The sequence below is a fragment of the Dendrobates tinctorius genome, unplaced genomic scaffold (genome assembly GCF_039654945.1).
Source record: "Dendrobates tinctorius isolate UK_male_01 unplaced genomic scaffold, ASM3965494v1 ptg000029l, whole genome shotgun sequence".
Lineage (NCBI taxonomy): Eukaryota > Metazoa > Chordata > Amphibia > Anura > Dendrobatidae > Dendrobates > Dendrobates tinctorius.
Genome location: NW_027361697.1, coordinates 57,996,582 through 58,014,156, shown reverse-complemented (window position 1 = coordinate 58,014,156; position 17,575 = coordinate 57,996,582). Strand labels below are relative to the sequence as shown.

General features: G+C 40.9%; 1 long non-coding RNA gene across 1 annotated transcript in view; it reads left to right on the top strand.

Annotated features, from left to right (window-relative positions):
- LOC141086015 (uncharacterized) overlaps positions 1-17,575 on the top strand; it is a 132,639-nt gene that overhangs the window by 80,164 nt on the left and 34,900 nt on the right. The window contains exon 2 of the long non-coding RNA XR_012231472.1: positions 8,302-8,351. This is a non-coding gene — a long non-coding RNA (uncharacterized lncRNA). The remainder of the gene's footprint in view (positions 1-8,301; positions 8,352-17,575) is intronic.

The window sequence follows — 17,575 nt, the reverse complement described above, 5'->3', positions numbered from 1 at the left end:
CAGTCAAGATCTGCCAAATTTGAAAAAAAACGGATCCGCCATTTTTCTTTGCGGATCCGTTTTTTTCCCCATTGACTTTCATTATTGGCGGATCCTGACTGCCATCCGTTGCATCCGTTTGTGTGAGGATCTGCCACAATGTTAGTGTCCGTCAACATCCTCAAAGATTTCCAAACGGAGCTTGCAACGTTTTTTTGGCCGGCGGATCCTCCAGACACTGAATTAACCCCAAATTCTGTCTGGGTGCCGGACAAAAAAAAAATAAAAATTCTCTCTCTCTCCCCCCTTCCCGGCCAGCGGTTCCTTTAAATTTCCTCATTTTCAGGATCCATCTAAAAACGGATCCTGTGCCTTCCGTTCACATCAGTTGAGAACGGATCCGCTTGTCTACCTTTTTGGCGGATTATAACTGATGCAAATAACTGAAGTGTGAAAGAGGCCTAAGTGTGGTCGCACTAGTGACTTATATAGAGGTAAAATTATGTTCTCCTCATGAGCATCTATGCCTCTTTTAATGCATCCCATTATTTTATTTGCCTTTGCAGCAGCTGCCTGACACTGGCCACTAAAGGTGAGTTTGTCGTCCACCCATACACCCAGGTCTTATTCAGTGACAGTTTTGCCCAGTGTTTTACAATTAAGCACATAATTATACATCTTGTTCGTTCTACCCAAGTGCATGACCTTACATTTATCCCCATTAAAGCTCATTTGCCATTTATCAGCCCAAGCTTCTAGTTTACATAAATCCTCCTGTAATATAAAATTGTCCTCCTCTGTATTGATTACCCTGCAGAGTTTAGTGTCATCTGCAAATATTGAAATTCTACTCTCTATGCCCCCTACAAGGTCATTAATAAATATGTTAAAAAGAAGCGGGCCCAAAAATGACCCCTGTGGTACCCCACTGCTAACCGTGACCCAGTCTGAGTGTGCTCCATTATTAACCACCCTTTGTTTCCTATCCCTGAGCCAGCTCTTAACCCACCTACACATATTTTCCCCTATCCCCATTGTTCTCATTTTATGCATCAACCTTTTGTGTGGCACCGTATCAAAAGCTTTTGAAAAGTCCATGTACACCATGTCCACTGCATTCCCTTGGTCCAGTCCTGAACTTACCTCTTCATAAAAGCTTATCAGATTAGTCTGACAGGAACGGTCCCTTGTAAACCCATGTTGATATTGGGTCATGAGGTTATTCTTCTCCAGATACTCCAGTATAGTATCTCTTAGAAAACCCTCCAGGATTTTACCCACAGTTGAGGTTAAACTTACTGGCCTATAATTTCCAAGTTCAGTTTTTGTCCCCTTTTTGAATATTGGCACCACATTTGCTATACACCAGTCCTGTGGTACAGACCCTGTTATTATGGAATCTTAAAGATTAAAAATAATGGTCTATCTATGATTGTGCTTAATTCCTGCAGTACTCGGGGGTGTATCCCATCCAGGCCCGGGGATTTGTCAATTTTAGTGATTTTTAGACGCCGCCTTACTTCCTGCTGTGTTAAGCAGGTGACATTTAATGGAGAATTTCTATCCCTTATCATGTTATCCGTCATGGGATTTTCTTGTGTAAATACTGTTGAAAAAAAAGTCATTTAGCATATTGGCTTTTTCCTCATCCACCATTTCACCCAGACTATTTTTAAGGGGACCAACACTATCACTTTTTAGCTTCTTACTATTTATGTAGTTGAAGAATATTTTGGGATTATTTTTACTTTCTCTGGCAATGAGTCTCTCTGTCTCAATCTTTGCTGTCTTGATTTGCTTTTTACAGAATTTATTTAATTTTCTGTATTTATTTAATGCCTCATCACTACCTACTTGCTTTAATTCTCTAAATGCTTTATTTTTATTCCCATATGGTATATATTGTGCACAGGTCCTATTCAGGATGCTAATAAACGTCTCCCATTTTCTTTGTGTATTTTTATGTCTCAGGATATCGTCCTAGTTAATTGCTCCAAGATCATCTCTCATCCGTTGTAAATTTGCTTTCCTGAAGTTTAGTGTCCTTGTAACCCCTCTACTACACATCTTATTAAAGGACACATGAAAACTTATTAATTTGTGATCACTATTACCCAAGTGACCCCCAACCCTTACATTTGATATGCGGTCTGGCCTGTTGGTTAATATTAGGTCTAGCAGTGCCCCCCTCTTGTTGGGTCCTGAACCAGTTGTGAAAGGTAATTGTCTCTCATTGCTATCAAAACCTATTACCTTTGCTGGAACTGCAGGTTTTGGTTCCACAATGTAATTCAGGGTAGTTGAAGTCCCCTATAATAATGACTTCTCCTTGACTCGCAGCTTCATCTATTTGCTTTATGAGGATGTTCTCTGTTGCTTCCATTATTTTTGGAGACTTATAACAAACCCCTACAAGTAATTTATTATTTTTCCCCTCTCCCCTTATCTCTACCCACAGGGACTCTACATTTTCATTAAATTCATATATATTATCACGCAGGATGGGTTTTAAGGATGATTTTACATATAAACACATGCCTCCCCCTCGCTTATTTGTTCGGTCATTTCTGAACAGACTATAGCCCTGTAAATTAACCGCCCAGTCATGGCTCTCGTCCAGCCATGTCTCAGATATCCCTATCATGTCATAATTATTGTCACGCCATGCTCACCTGGGGGCGGGACCTCGGTCCCGACGTCATCTCTTCCGGAGCCGCGGTCACTCCGGGGGTCCTGTCGGGTGCGCACGTGCAGCTCTCGTCCCCGGGTCTCCTCCTACATGTCACGTTTGCGCTTGCGCGCTCCTGTCAGTGCTGTATAGGGCTCGGTCCTCTCTATGGTAATGGAGGATCTGACCCGGAACCTGTAGTGGTCATGTGCTTTCTGGCTAGGTCCTGACCCGGAACCAGTAGTAGTCATGTGCTATATCAGATGACCTCCCCCTAGGGGAGGTGCCTGATTATTGTTGTGCTTCCTGGCTTGGTCTGCCGTGTCCCTGCCTGGCTGTGCGCTGTATTCAGGTCCCCTGCCTTGCACTCTGTTGTGCCTCTTGGCACACGCTCTGAATCTGCACTCTGCTTTGTACTTGGTTGTGCCTCCTGGCACATGCTCTGACCCTGTGCTCTGTCTCGTACTCGGTTGTGCCTCCTGGCACACAATCTTACCCTGTACTCTGTCTCATCCTCCTGGCACACACTCTGATTCCGTGCTCTGTCTTATACTCAGTTGTGCCTCCTGGCACACACTCTGATTCCGTGCTCTGTCTTATACTCAGCTGTGCCTCCTGGCACATGCTCTGATCCTGTACTCAGTCTCTTACTCTGTTGTGCCTCCTGGCACATGTACCAATCCTGCGCTCTGTCTTATGCTCAGTTGTGCCCTCTGGCACACACCCTGCTCCTGTACTCTGTTACACCTCCTGGCACACCTGCTGCCTGACTCAGTGCTCTGACGTGCTCCTTGCACGCATCCTGCTTCACTCACACCCGGACGAACGAAGTCTCTGTATACCACGTGTTCCCGTGTCCACGCTTTACACGTTCCTGCAGACACATTCACCCACTCGTGTCTCCTGTGAGCCGGCCGCCTGGTGCCAGCAGTCGTGGTGTCTCACCCCCTGGGGCTTGCCCCTGACACTCCCTGTATAGGGGGTGGTCTTCACTAGGTCAGCTCGCCCTGGGAGGGTTGGTGTCACGACCCAGAGGGTCCACTCCAGGAGTCGTCACAATTATGTTCCAACAACATTAACTCCAATTCCTCCATTTTGTTGGCGATGCTTCTGGCATTAGTATACATGCACTTTATGTATCTCTCTGTACCTCTATTCTTTCTTAAATTATTAACTGTTCTAACCCCACCCCCAATTTCATTATTTGTGCCCAGGTCTTTATCTGCACTGTCTTCCCCTCCTATAAAAGGAATACCCTCCCCCCGTCCCTAGTTTAAACACTCCTCCAACCTTCTAGCCATTTTCTCCCCCAGCACAGCTGCACCCTCCTCAATGAGGTGCAGCCCGTCCCTAGCATCGAACCTGTAGCCAACTGAGAAGTTGGCCCAGTTCTGCAGCAACCCAAACCCCAACTTCCTACACCAATTCCTGAGCCACTTATTAACCTCCCTAATCTCCCATTGCCTCTCTGGCGTGGCACGTGGTACAGGAAGTATTTCCGAAAATACCACCTTGGAGGTCCTTGCTTTAAGCTTACAGTCTAATTCCCTGAAATCATCTTTAAGGACCTTCCACCTACCTCTAACTTTGTCATTTGTGCCAATGTGCACCATGACCGCTGCGTCGTCATCAGCCCCTCCCAGTAATCTGTCAACCCGATCAGCGATGTGTCGGACTCGAGCGCCAGGTAGGCAGCACACTGTTCGACGATCCCTGTGACAGATTGCCCTATCTGTTCCCCTAATAATTGAGTCTCCCACTACCAGAACCTCTCTGGCCTGCCCTGCTCTCCTATTTCCCCCCTTACTGGAGCAGACACTCCTCCGGCTTTCAGAGGACATGCCTTGCTGCAGCAGTGCTACTCCTGCACCAACACTCCCCTCATCTGCCAACTTAGCAAACTTACTGGGGTGTGCCAGATCAGGACTAGCCTCCCTGGCACTCTTCCCTCTACCCCGCCTTCTAACTCACCCAGCTAGCTGCTTCACTCTCCTGCAGCTCCAACCTAGCATCCCCCCCTCATCTATCGCATTGAGCGTCTGCTCAGTGAGCAGAAGACTCCTTATCATATTGTCTATGGATCTCAGTGTTGCCAGATGCACATTTAGATCCAGTATCTGGGCTTCCAAATGCACAACGTGCTCACATCTCGCACAGCAGTATGCACCCTCGACCGGCTGTTCAAGGATTTCATACATGCGGCAAGACGTGCACTGGATGGCATTGTCAATAGTGGAGCACATCCTAATGGGGATTGCACTAGACAAAAAGATAAGCAAAAATAAATAAAGTATTAATAAAATATAGCAGCAATTCAGTAATACCTCCCTTGGAAACTCCCTGAATCCAAAGTCACTGAATCCCAAGTCACACACTTACCACAGTTCGCACTTACACTCTGGTCACACTCAGCTCATTCACACTCGCTCAGGCAGAAGATTTAAAAGAATTTTTTACTTTTTTTCCCTTTTACCAGCACACCACCCTGCTGCTCAGTGCACTTACAAAAGGAAGGAACCACTTGCTGTAAATTCAGATCCTTATATTGGGTTTAACCCCCTTCACGTCGCAAACCCAATCCGTTTTTGCATTTCAGTTTTTTCCTCCCCTTGTTTTCAGAGCCATAACTCTTTTTTTTTCAGTCCACATAGATATATGAGGGCTTGTTTTTTGACACCATTCATTTTACCTCATGGTGTACTCAAATACGGGAAAAAAATTCCAAGTGCTGTGAAATTTCGACATGGTTTTTAAGGAAATGCTTTCAGGTTGTACATTTCATCGTAAAAATGACCATGCAGCATAAGTCTTCTCATCAATACAATTACAATGATCCCAAACATGTCTAGTTTTTTTATTATTTTAGTGGTGAAAAAAATCAGGAGTTTGCAAATAAAAATTGTGTTGCCATTTTCTGAGACCCATTAACATATATTTTTTCAGCTTATGGAGCTGTATGATTTCTTATTTTTTGTGGTGCAAGATGAAGTTTTTATTAGTACCATTTTGAAATAGATGATACTTTTTGATGGCTTGCTACAGCATATTTTGTAGAACTCTGCGGCAACCAAAACAACGTAATTTTGATGTTATTGATTTTTTTCTGTTTGTGTTGTTTACCGATCAGATCAATTGCTTTTATATTTTGATAGATCAGACTTTTTTGAATGCACCAATACCACTTATGTGTATTTTTTATTTTTTTTTTAAATATCTTTATTCTAAATGGGGGGAAAAGGGGGTGATTTGAAGGTTTTTTTTTCATATTTTTTAAAACCTTTTTTTTTACTGTTTTTGTTAGCCCCCTTAGAGGACTTGAAAATGCAATCATCCATTCACTTGTGCTATATACAAACGATGCCACAGCATCGCTGCATGTAGAAGGAATCACGGTCTCCTTTGAAGCCCAACCACAGGCAATGGCAAGCATGTGGTCATCAGCTGATCCCTCTATCCATCTGCGAACCATGGTCATTAACAGAAATAAAACACATGAAATGGATCACTCTGTAATGACTCTAATATATGAGTTTCACTTTTTGAATTGAAGAACTGAAATAAATTATCTTTTTGATGATATTCTAATTTTGCAAGAAGCACCTATAGTGACAGTTAGTTAAATAGTTGATAGTGATCATAATAATGGATATCAAAGCTACTACATTGCCGCGCACATGGGGTAATCGACATAGCGAATCAGAAGAACTATACTACATTTCTAATTGGAGGTATTTGTTAATATTATTAATATTACACCTATTACAAATTCTCATAGGATCTTGAATATGAGAATGGGAAGTTACGGTATAAGGCCGGGGTCACACTGGCGAGGAATACGGCCGAGTGAGAGGCGCTAAAACCACGCATTAGACACGGACCAATGATTCTCTATGGGGTCCCTCGCACCAGCCGTATATTTCTCATCTGTATTCTACGCTGCGATTGTCAGCGTACTACGGCCGTAGTACACCAATGCAAGTCTATGGGTGCGCAAAAAATACGGATTACACATGGACCACACATGTGACTTGCGAGAAATACGCACCAGGTGTCTTTTAGCAAAGCCGGCAATTCAGTGCGCGATACAGTAAACTCACACTGACAGGTTTAATAAAGAAACAAAAGAATAGATATAGACACATAGAATACATATATATATATATATATATATATATATGCATTCTATGTGTCTATATCTATTCTTTGGTTTCTGTTATAAATCCTGTCATTGGGCTCCATTATATGTCCATTTTGCAAGCCTGCGAGAAAATCTCGCCATACGGATGCCATACGGATTACATACGGATGCTTACATGTGCAAAATACGCGACCACACCTTGATTACGGATGACATACGGAGCACTGTTTAGGGGCCATTCATCCGTATTACGCATGTAAAATACTGACCATATTTTGCGTCGGTATTTTGACCCCGGCCTAAATGTAATGCTCAGATCATGGACCCATAGCTGGGTTTATGTTCATTTTATTTCTATCTTTCATTTTGTCTCTTTAATGGCCAGTGTGAACATGCACCTACACAATACATGTATACCAACTAATAGTCTAGTTCACTTCTTTCAGTTTTGCTTTAGGTTCTTGCATTCAGTGTACACAATGGTGTGACCACACTTTTTTTGAGCTGGACATTACGTTCATTTCGCTTCCCATTGCTGGGTGTCTATAGTTGGGCCCCGTTCCTGCTCGGCCCAATTCACATTAATGAACCTTTGGCACATGTTAATGTTTTAAAACTAGAAGTTAGGACTGTACTGACTGGGTACACCTTGGTGCTGGTGGGATGGCTTTTACGCTTTTTTAAATTAAAAGCAGTGTTTACTAAGTGCCGTATGTAATGTTATTAATATGCACAGTTGTGTTTCACTTACTTATAGCAGGGCATATGTTCCTTTTGTTTTTATCTTAGGTTTTGTCTCTTCCTGATATGATGAGTTGTTTAATGTTGTAATGGCTTATTAATTAATGCAGGATACCTTCAAACAGTAGATAAACTTTACTCGCAATGATAATTAATCCTTTAAGAGAGAATTGTCATTTTACAATTATGTCCGCATCAGTCATCAGTTAACGTTGCTCTAAAATTAGAGTTGGTTACGGTCATCATTACGGGTCTTCCATCACAGCTTGATAAGAGCTGAATATATTTTACGTTTCGCATCAGTGTCGATTAATTAAACGCATTTTTCTCGCTTATTAAAGTGTAACAACAGACTCACTACTGACAGACATTTTTAGGTCAGGTTCCCTCAAAGAGGTTTTGGAGAGTTTTTCACACTGCATACCACTGTGCATCAAAAACACAACATCTTACAGTTCCGGCAAAATGGTTGGGATTTATACAAATCTCTTGCCCACTGTTTTTATCCTAAGCAAAAATTTACCATTGGGTTTTTGAAATCTGCAATATGTTAATTTTCCTTGTATGCTGATTTTCCTCGTTATGTACAAACTAAACAAGTCATCCTGGGCAAGGACTGAAGCAGATGTGGGCAGAACACAGTATTCTTCTTGACATTTGTAATTGACTTGAGTTGAGCTTTCAAACACAAAAACTCTGAGAAAATGTAAAGTCTACAACAGATATCCATCAAGTGCTACAAATGCTTGACTGACAAATATGTTTCTCTTTCTAGGTAAAATTCTGGTAATCACTTGAAATACAATCAATGTCAGCTAACTTGAGGTGAGCGCTATATGCTTTCTGTATTTCACATTTTATTTAGAGCGGGAAACAGTAAATTAGTATCATAGTTTGTAAAGATGAAGATAGACTCGGGTCCATCCAGTCCGGCCTGCTATGTAGATCCAGATTAAGGCAAACAAAAAACATGAGGCAAAATTCAAATTTCTCATTTTCAGAAAAAAAATCAGAATAAATGTGTGTATTCTCCTATCCAGAGATCTAGTTCCAGTACGTAACAATGCTTCCAGGGCTTCCACCCCCCTTTTGAACTCTTTCAGTGACCTCACAATGATAACTTCCTGCATTGTTTCTCTAGATTGTCTCTTGGCAGCTCCATTGTCTCGCTACTCTTACTTATTCCCATGGGCTATTATGGATTTCTACATATTTGATAAAATCAAATTTCTCTAAATTGAATCTCCTGTAAGGTTCATATCTGATACTTGTTTCATCTGTTCAATGTAAGTTTCTGTTTTTCACTTGAGAAGAGACGGAAGCTGAAACAGAGTGTGTAAATTGATAAGAATAACTGGAACTTACTGGAAGATTGTTGGTTATTAAACTAGTGCTAATGTCTTACAGGACTTGTAATTACATTTTCAGTTATTTCCCATTGAAATTGGCATCTTTATTAGGGTAGAGAAAGTAAATCTATAACGCCAGTAGACACCAATCTCCAACAGTCGTCTAGATGGTTCTGTATTGATGGTTATATTAAGTTGCAATCGGAGGCTTGCCTGTAATCATGCGTACTCTTACTTGACTTGATGCCCGCTTGGCACAGCTAAAGCTGAACTTACACACCAAGTTGGCCATTAATCAAATGAGCATGATCACAGCAGAGAACGTGATTACAACCATGACTAGTCACCACTGCAGAACCTCCCAGAAGACCATTGTTGTGCGATGAATTATGGTAATATACCTTTGCTTTCAGTCATCTAGGAGAACTACTAGAGCTTATCGAAAAGGTATTTTTAAACTATTTAACATGATATTAGTTAACAAATGACATAACCTCTGCAGACAGGTTCCCTTTAAGCTTCAAAGTGCTGCAAGTGTTGCAACAGCGATGTTGTTGTGCACCAATACCATTCACATGGCACAGTGCTGCTCCTTTTAATGGGTGGTTTGAAAAACAAAGTAATTTTCATCCTATATCTCTATCTTGCAGTATTTGATGCTATAATGTTAACTATTTTCTAATATAAAACAACCAAACAAAAAATATATATGCCGGGACAGAAATACTTAAATCAATATAAGCAAGTATCAAACATTTATTGAATATATATTTTCCAATATAATTGAATAAAATTACCTATCCTCCCTAAGTACTTCATCTAACTGCTTTTCTTTCTTTCCTACTTCCTTTTTGATGACATTTCATTTGAGAATCCCAGTGCATGCTGGGATACTCAAACAAAGTGTCATTAGGGGAATAGGCTGCGGTCACTATTACACTCCTTGCACCCTACCGGAAGCGACGCATCATCAGTGACCTCCCTGCGCCATGTGCACTGTGCCATGTGCATAATGACAGCGCGCTCTCTTTCATCTAGTCAGATCAGTAGTAACGAGGCAGCAACAGAGCACACTGTCAGTGCACGCTGTCAGAATACCCAGTGTGCAGAGACCAGTGCTGCCCCAGAAAATGAGGTCACATGTGGGGGCGTGGCTCATCACTACATGCCCGATATTCTGACATTGTGCACTGAACGTGTGCTTTGTTGCCAGCTTGTTACTGCTGCTCTGTCCTGGTGAGAGAAGTGTGTATCCCATACAGGGATTCTTAAACAAATCTTCATAAAAAAGGAAGTATGGAAAATAAAAGTAGTTAGGGAGGATATGGAATTTTTAATTTAAGTAGATTAGAAAATAGTATAGATTACAAATTAATTGGACAGGCATTTAAGGTGAAAATTATTTTGTACTTTGGACTACCCCTTTAGAGTAAATATGAGTGGTCATCCTCAGTCAGCTGCTACATCTTAAACAATAGCTGATTGGTGTAGGTGCCACAAGTCAGACCACCACTGACTAGATATTGTTGGCATTTTATTTTCAATATCTGTAAATTAATGCCTAAAGCTGGATGTAATTCTTAGTTCAGCTATATGCTAATAGCCTCTTTACAGAGGAAAAGGACAGGAACTGTAGTGCCACCTATTGAAAGTAGCAATCCTAAAAGTCAATATCGGCCCTTTTATGAGCCTTGACACATGAATTAGGAAGCCAAACCAGACACTCAATTTTCAGACATGTTTTTCGAGCTGTGTGCTCCTCCTCAGTGCAAAGCAAGAGGTCTGCTATGGCTGGGTGAGGGGCCTCTGATAAGGGGTCTAAGGCACTACAATGCTTTTAATTTTTACAGTATAGAAATTCTGCTTGTTTTTACTGGATGCACAAAATTTTGTGGCCAGGCCATACTGAGATATTTAGATACAAAAGTAATAACATTCTGTATTGCTGCACTGGAACCGTGTTGAAGCTGTTTGAAGCCATTTTTCTTCTATGGACATAGCTCATAGAAACTATTTGCAGTATAGTCCGATGATATTCTTCCAAGGGGAGCCTTGATTTATTGTTCACGATAATTAATTTCCTCTCCTATAGTTCCAGATATTCAGAACTACGGTAGTGCATAAGGTTTATAAAGAAATTAAATACATAATTAAAAAAACAAACATTGTTTTTAAAGAATAGAAGGGATATAGGGAAAGAACAGAAATATTTTTGATGTTTTTTTTAAAAGGCAGAAGTAATATTCTACGTAAAGCAACCTTCCACCCTGTGACTATACTTTCTTATGTAAGGTCACCCCTGTTGCCTACTCAGTCTAGATCTATGTTCTGTTTCTACTGTTTCCAAGATGGGCGTAGCAGTGGCATTGGAGGTGCCATAATAAGTCTAAATTACACATACCTTGCCTTTCCTATCTCACAGCACAGGAAAGACAAGTGATGGGTGGCTTAGACTTACCCTGGCACTCCTCATTACAACCATCTTGGAAGCAGGAGGAGTGCAACACAAATCTGAGCAGAGGAGGCAGCGAGAAGAAACATAGGGCACCAATTGGAGTAATTAAGCATGTGAAATGTGTCCCTCTTTGGTCCCAGGGTGGAGAATCAGTTTAATACTCTTTAGCCTAGATAGTATTATCTGATTACTTAAATAATTATTATGTGTGATAATTATCGATGAAAAGTTAATATTCCCTTAGAAAGATGACTTCTATTTCATTATTAATGTTCTGGGGAAAATAAGATACTGGTCATTCATATACAGAAGGCATGTTCCTGTAAAGTGTTATGTGCATATTTACGTATGTAAGTAAATGTAACTTTTATTTGCATCTGCGTAGTCTGGTGATAGAGATTGGGGTAGGTCTCAAAATGCAATCTTTTTGCACTTATAATGGAAGCTTATCAGCAATATTCTAGTTGTGCAACTTGCTTAATCGCAGCGTAGTTGCATCCACACCTTTTAAACTTTTCACTATGTATGGAAGTATCGTGTGACCTCCAGTCTGACCACCAGTCAAGGACATCATGCTCGACTGTGTAGACAGGATGCCAGTCTCTGACCTCCTGTGAACTACAGGATGACATCATCACCTATCAAATCACTCCTGGGAAACTTTCAAGCTCCTGCCTTGCCCACCAAGCTCTAACTCCTTGTTTTTCTGCATGTCTTTTTATGCTGCTTGAAGGGGTTGTCTACTACTCGGAACACTAAGCACTTCTCAATCACTATGTTTCCCCCAAGTAAAAAAGTAACAGTTGTACTCACCTCCAGTGCCAACGCTGTTCCATTGGTGTCGGCACTGGTCTCCCAGGGCTTGAATGACATTGTTATGTCACATGATCCATGTGGCCAATCAGCAACTGATTTCCTAGAGATATTAGTTACATCCAAAGGAGGGGAGAGTGAAGCAACCACTGAGCTGTCATGAGAGCCCTAGAAGAGCCAATGCCTACACCACTGGAACAGCACCGGCATCAGAGATGAGTATAGCTATTATTATTTTACTTGGGAGAAGCATAATAATTAAGAATGTGTTGTCCTACTAGTGGATTTTCCCTTTAAAAGAAACTTATCACCTCCAAAATACTATTTACTTTCTGATATATTGATAATCTGCAGGAATATAGCATTTAAATCATATCTAGCAGGATCACAGGAGCAACAGCTGCAAGGAGAAAATGAACTTATATCCTCCCTGCAGCTGCTTTTTTTTCCAGTCATATGGGTGGGGCGGGGGGGAGGGTTGACACAGTCATTGCACTTTGATTGATAACCTGCTCTGCAGTGTGTGTGTGTGTGTGTGTGTGTGTGTGTGTGCGTGCGCGAGTGCAGAGCAAGAAGGCCACCAATATAATAGGGAGTGAATACTGCATGATCATTGTGTAGTGTGTCTATAACTGATCCTTGCACCAATGACAGAGAGCTTCAGTGAGAATAAAAATGATTTTTCTCCCTTTAGCTGCTGCTCTAGAAAAATGCTACACAGAATTTAAAAGCTATTTACGTGCAGATTAACCCTATATCTGCAGGTAAACAGAGTTTCTGGACAGTTCCCTCTAATATTCTTTTGTTGTTCTGGTGAGAAATGGGTTGCATTTACGGAATCCTTTTAGAGGGGAAGAAAGAATCAAGAAGGAAAACAACTCTGAATGGTAAACCAATGTGGTAGATCAGCTCAACCTGCTGCACACGGAGGTAGACACGGGTATACTGCGGCTTTAAGAACTTCTTTGGGTTTATTGTAGGCAGCATAAACCAAGTTATAGTAAAGCAAATACAGCCCTCTGGGCAAAACAGGAAAACAAAGCAAAATGGTGGCAAAACAAACACAGTCCTTCTGTGAGCGAGGGTCCTCCTGCTCACAGATGGCAGAACACACACTATTCAGCTTCACAAGTCCATGCAACACTTTCCTGGAGCGCTCTCCCTCCAGGCACACACACTGAACACTGAAAGCTCTTTCCTTCAACCATTTAAGCCCAGATAATGTGACTCCTCAACCACGTGACTGATCACATGACTGTGACATCACCAAGGTCCTGTCAGCACACAGTGGTGCTGGCTCTATAGGGGGAGATATGGGGGGAAACTCTCCCACCCGCTCTATGAATGTCCCCCTAAAAACCAGACCATAACATACATTAACTTAACCCTCACAACACTTACTGTGCTGGAGGAAATACAACTCTGGATTTTATATCACTGGCGCCATTAGGTGCAATGAAACATATCTCCCCTATATTACATTACCTGTGACTCTGTCACAACAACTAAAACAACCATAGGGAAGATATATAGCCTAGGCTTATATGCGAGTCTCTGCATTGCCTATGCTATACAATACAGATAAAAAATGATGTAATGTTTTAAATTAAACTGGAACCTCTACTAGTAAGTTATCGTTGTTAATTCAACCCTGCAGTTTATGCTTATGGTTAAGACAGTATAACAAAGTCACATACTCTTTAAAAACTGCCTCAAAAAATTTTAAATTATTCTTACAACTTTTTCTTGCTTAGGCCATGTTCTCATGTCCAGTAATGATCAGGTAGAACAGATCCAGCAGCAATACTTTGGTAAAAAAAGTTCTGCATACACAACTTTTTAGTCTTATTTTTATAAACTGATCTCTGCTGGATGCATTTTTTTTAACACTGAAGTCTTTGGAAAATGGATCCGTTAATTAGCCATAATTTATAGCGCATTGTTTTGCTTACTGGATCCAGTACGCAAAAAATTAATCCATTACTGCAATTACTTATTCCAAAAGGTGTGAAGCTACAGTAAATATTAAGATGAAGGTGCCAACAATTTTGATTGGACCATTTTTGCGGTTTTGTGTGAAATTTTGTCCAATTAGCTTTTCTTTTATTCTCTTTTTTTGTACTGTTCCAATACACCCAAAGGAGATAAACATGTGTATATCAAAACATGTGTAATTGCAATAATTTTCTGGGAGAAATACTTCATTTTCAGGAACAATTTTAAGAATGCCAACACTTTTGGCCACATATAACACAACAGTAGTTTTATGTATCTTTTTTCACATTGACTTAAAGAATCGTATTGTCTCTTCATTTAGCCTAATCTTCTCTAAGTCATAAAATAATGTAGTCACTTGCCCAGAGTGAACCTCATTAACCGTTATGAGTATGACCTGCTGTTGTAACAGTGCTTGAGTGAAATGCATACTCTCCTCCCTGTGTCCTCCGGTCTGATAATGTGCAAATTCCGCGGATGTGCAATAATCTGCTCATTTGAAAGCACAAAATATTCCAGCAAATTTGTTAGGAACCTAAAATCTTCCTTCCTTTGATATATTGTAGAAAGTGGTTTTCTGATGTTCCTGACATGCCGTACGAAAGCCTTCAATAATGAACTGATCTTATCGCCCTGTCAGATTGGCCGGCCTGTTCAGCATCCGCCCCCCTCCATCCCTTATCCTCTTCCCAATTAATCCCATACGCCCCTCTCTGAACATTATCTGACTGCTCGCAGCGAGGAAGCTGGCTTTATCTCATGAATGCAGTTCCACTTCATAATGTATTCACTGGGAAAAGAGATGGGAGGAATTTAGAAGAGGGGGTGTATTGTTCATTAAAAAGGAAAAAAAAAACGGTTATGGGATTAGTTTCAAGTATGAAAATTAGAAGGAACACGGAAAGTCGTCCATTTCTCAATTAATAGGGCTTGTTCAATAATGAATTTCTAAAATAACAGATGCTTTATACTGCTAATCACGTATTGTGACAATATGGGGAAAAAAGAGAAAGTGCATTGCTTTTGTAACACAGATTGTAAAAATGAAACAGAATTGTAAAGTGGGACGCTATTCTATTTTTTAAAACTTATTCTTTTATGATAAAATCCCATTGGGATTGATCACAGAGCACTGAGCATGATCGCATGGATACAAAATCAGACACAACACACAACATAGTACCAAATAAATAATTTATCAGATTTTTAACATACTCTACTATTAAAAATCCCTAATAGCCCTCTTTGTTTTAAAGAAGTGTTATTACCCATAAGAAAATGGTCAATAAATGAATGAGCGTTCTGTGTAGACAGGGACCCTTCCATTATGGTAACATACAGCCATGTGTCTAAGATGACATTTGGACAGGGGTTATTCTGAATCAACTAGCCGTTTTGGCATTTTTACTTTGTTTTTAATATTCAATTTAAAAAAAAAAACTGCCTTGCTCATCTGACTGAAGTAGGAGAAGTGTCAGACTTGAGTATCCTGGGCCCATTGGAGATATTGCTTTTGAACGCTCACCTTCCATCAATGCAAAATTTTCAGTTTTAGTTTTGATTAACCATTGAATAATGTTTTGAATATTATATATACAGTATGTAAATAATTCTGCCTTTTACTGTATGTAAAATAATGCTGCCATATACTGTAAACATTTAATACTACCATACACTGCATGCTTTGCTCATGAGAAATAAAAAAGTGAGTTATAAATAATCTAGTCATAATGTGTAATTGGTCAAGAAAGGTTGAACTTGATAGATCTATGTCTTTTTTTCAAATTACATAAATATTTTATTTTTACAGTACTATTGATCCCATGGTGCTGGAGATGTGAAGGGGATTTACATGTGAAATACACATTGGTGTTATAATAAACAAACTACCAGTGAAAGACCGATACAGAAGGGGAGAGACCATCCCCTTAGGGGATTACATTCTACAAAGTAATTGGGAAAGAGACACTAGGTTGGGGGGTTACAGCAGCGCGATGGTAGTGAGGTGACAGCGGGGTCATTGCAGGTTGTAGGTTTACCTGTAGACGTGAGTTGTCAGGTTGTGTCTGACGGTTCCAATTGTGGGAGACAATTGGAGGTTATAGGGCACTACATTTCAGGGGATGGTAGATGCTCGGGTTAAATCTTGAAGGCAACTGGGTGAGGAATGTACGAGAGCAGATGAGAGACGGAGGTATTTTGAGGACCGGAGATTACCTGTGGGAATGATATCCAGAGCTAAGTTGGAGATATGTGGAGGATCCAGATTAGGGGCAGCCTCGTGAATCATTGATAGTAGTTTAAACTTGACTTGTTGGAGAATTAACAGCAAGTGAAGAGAATGGCTGAGGGGAGAGGCGGAGAAAAAGCGAGAGGAGGGGTGAATTAATCAGCCGGAGATAAGGATGGACTGGAGAGGTGCAAAAATGTTAGTTTGGATATACTATATCTACTTTCACTATATAAACTATATACTGTACATGCTATGTATAAATATCTCTATGTATAAAATGCTCTAAATCTCTATTACACCTCTGTTATTGTACATATAATATTATCACTACAGTACAGTATGAATTAATGATGCCGCTATACTACTACGGCTGCAGTCACATGTATGTAGGATAAGCGTCTAAAGGAAGTGATGTAACAAGTCTGACAGCTTTTTCTATTCTTTTCCAGTCCTAGTTTCAGTGTTCATATCCCCTCCTCCTTTGATATCTGTTAGGAGTGGCGGAAGACACTAAATAAAAAATAAATAAAGTGCCTTCGCCACCCGGGGTCCACCGTGCGGTGGATGGAAAAAACGCTGCTAGAGAGGCAGAGCACAAGGCGGTAATGTTCACAAGGGTTAGATGGCACCCAGTGCACAAAAGTAAGCTCTGTTATACTCACAGAGCTGCAGGCAAATAAGCTCAAATTAAATGCTGAGTCTGTTCAGATTCACAGGCACACAGCGATATAGTCACGGTATTCGCGGTCACAGGAGTAGCCTTAAACAGCAGGACTACTCCGTCTAGACCTACCGTCAAAATAAATGCGAAGCGTCGCAACCGCGGACGTAGAGAAAGCTGCAACTGCAGCGTGGCAAGAACTGAGCTGCTGGCAAGGCGCTTAAATAACGCTGGCGCAATGCAGATGCTAAGCTCCTGAGTAAGATGGAGCATATGCGCGCTGGCGCTAGCGCTGCTACTGGCTGAACCCAAACACTCACACAATCGTATTATCAGAGGGAAGGGGGTTTCTTAATAAGTCAGTCACCAGTACAAGCATCCATCACCATACATACAGCAGCAAGTATGAAATACTAGCGCATGGCGGAACATCCATGCGCGCTTTTTATACCAAACGGGACCTTCCGGAAGTCTCCAAGGCTCCAGGAGGAGCCAATAGGATTAGACACAGGACCTGAGCATGTGACTCCCGAACTCCAATGG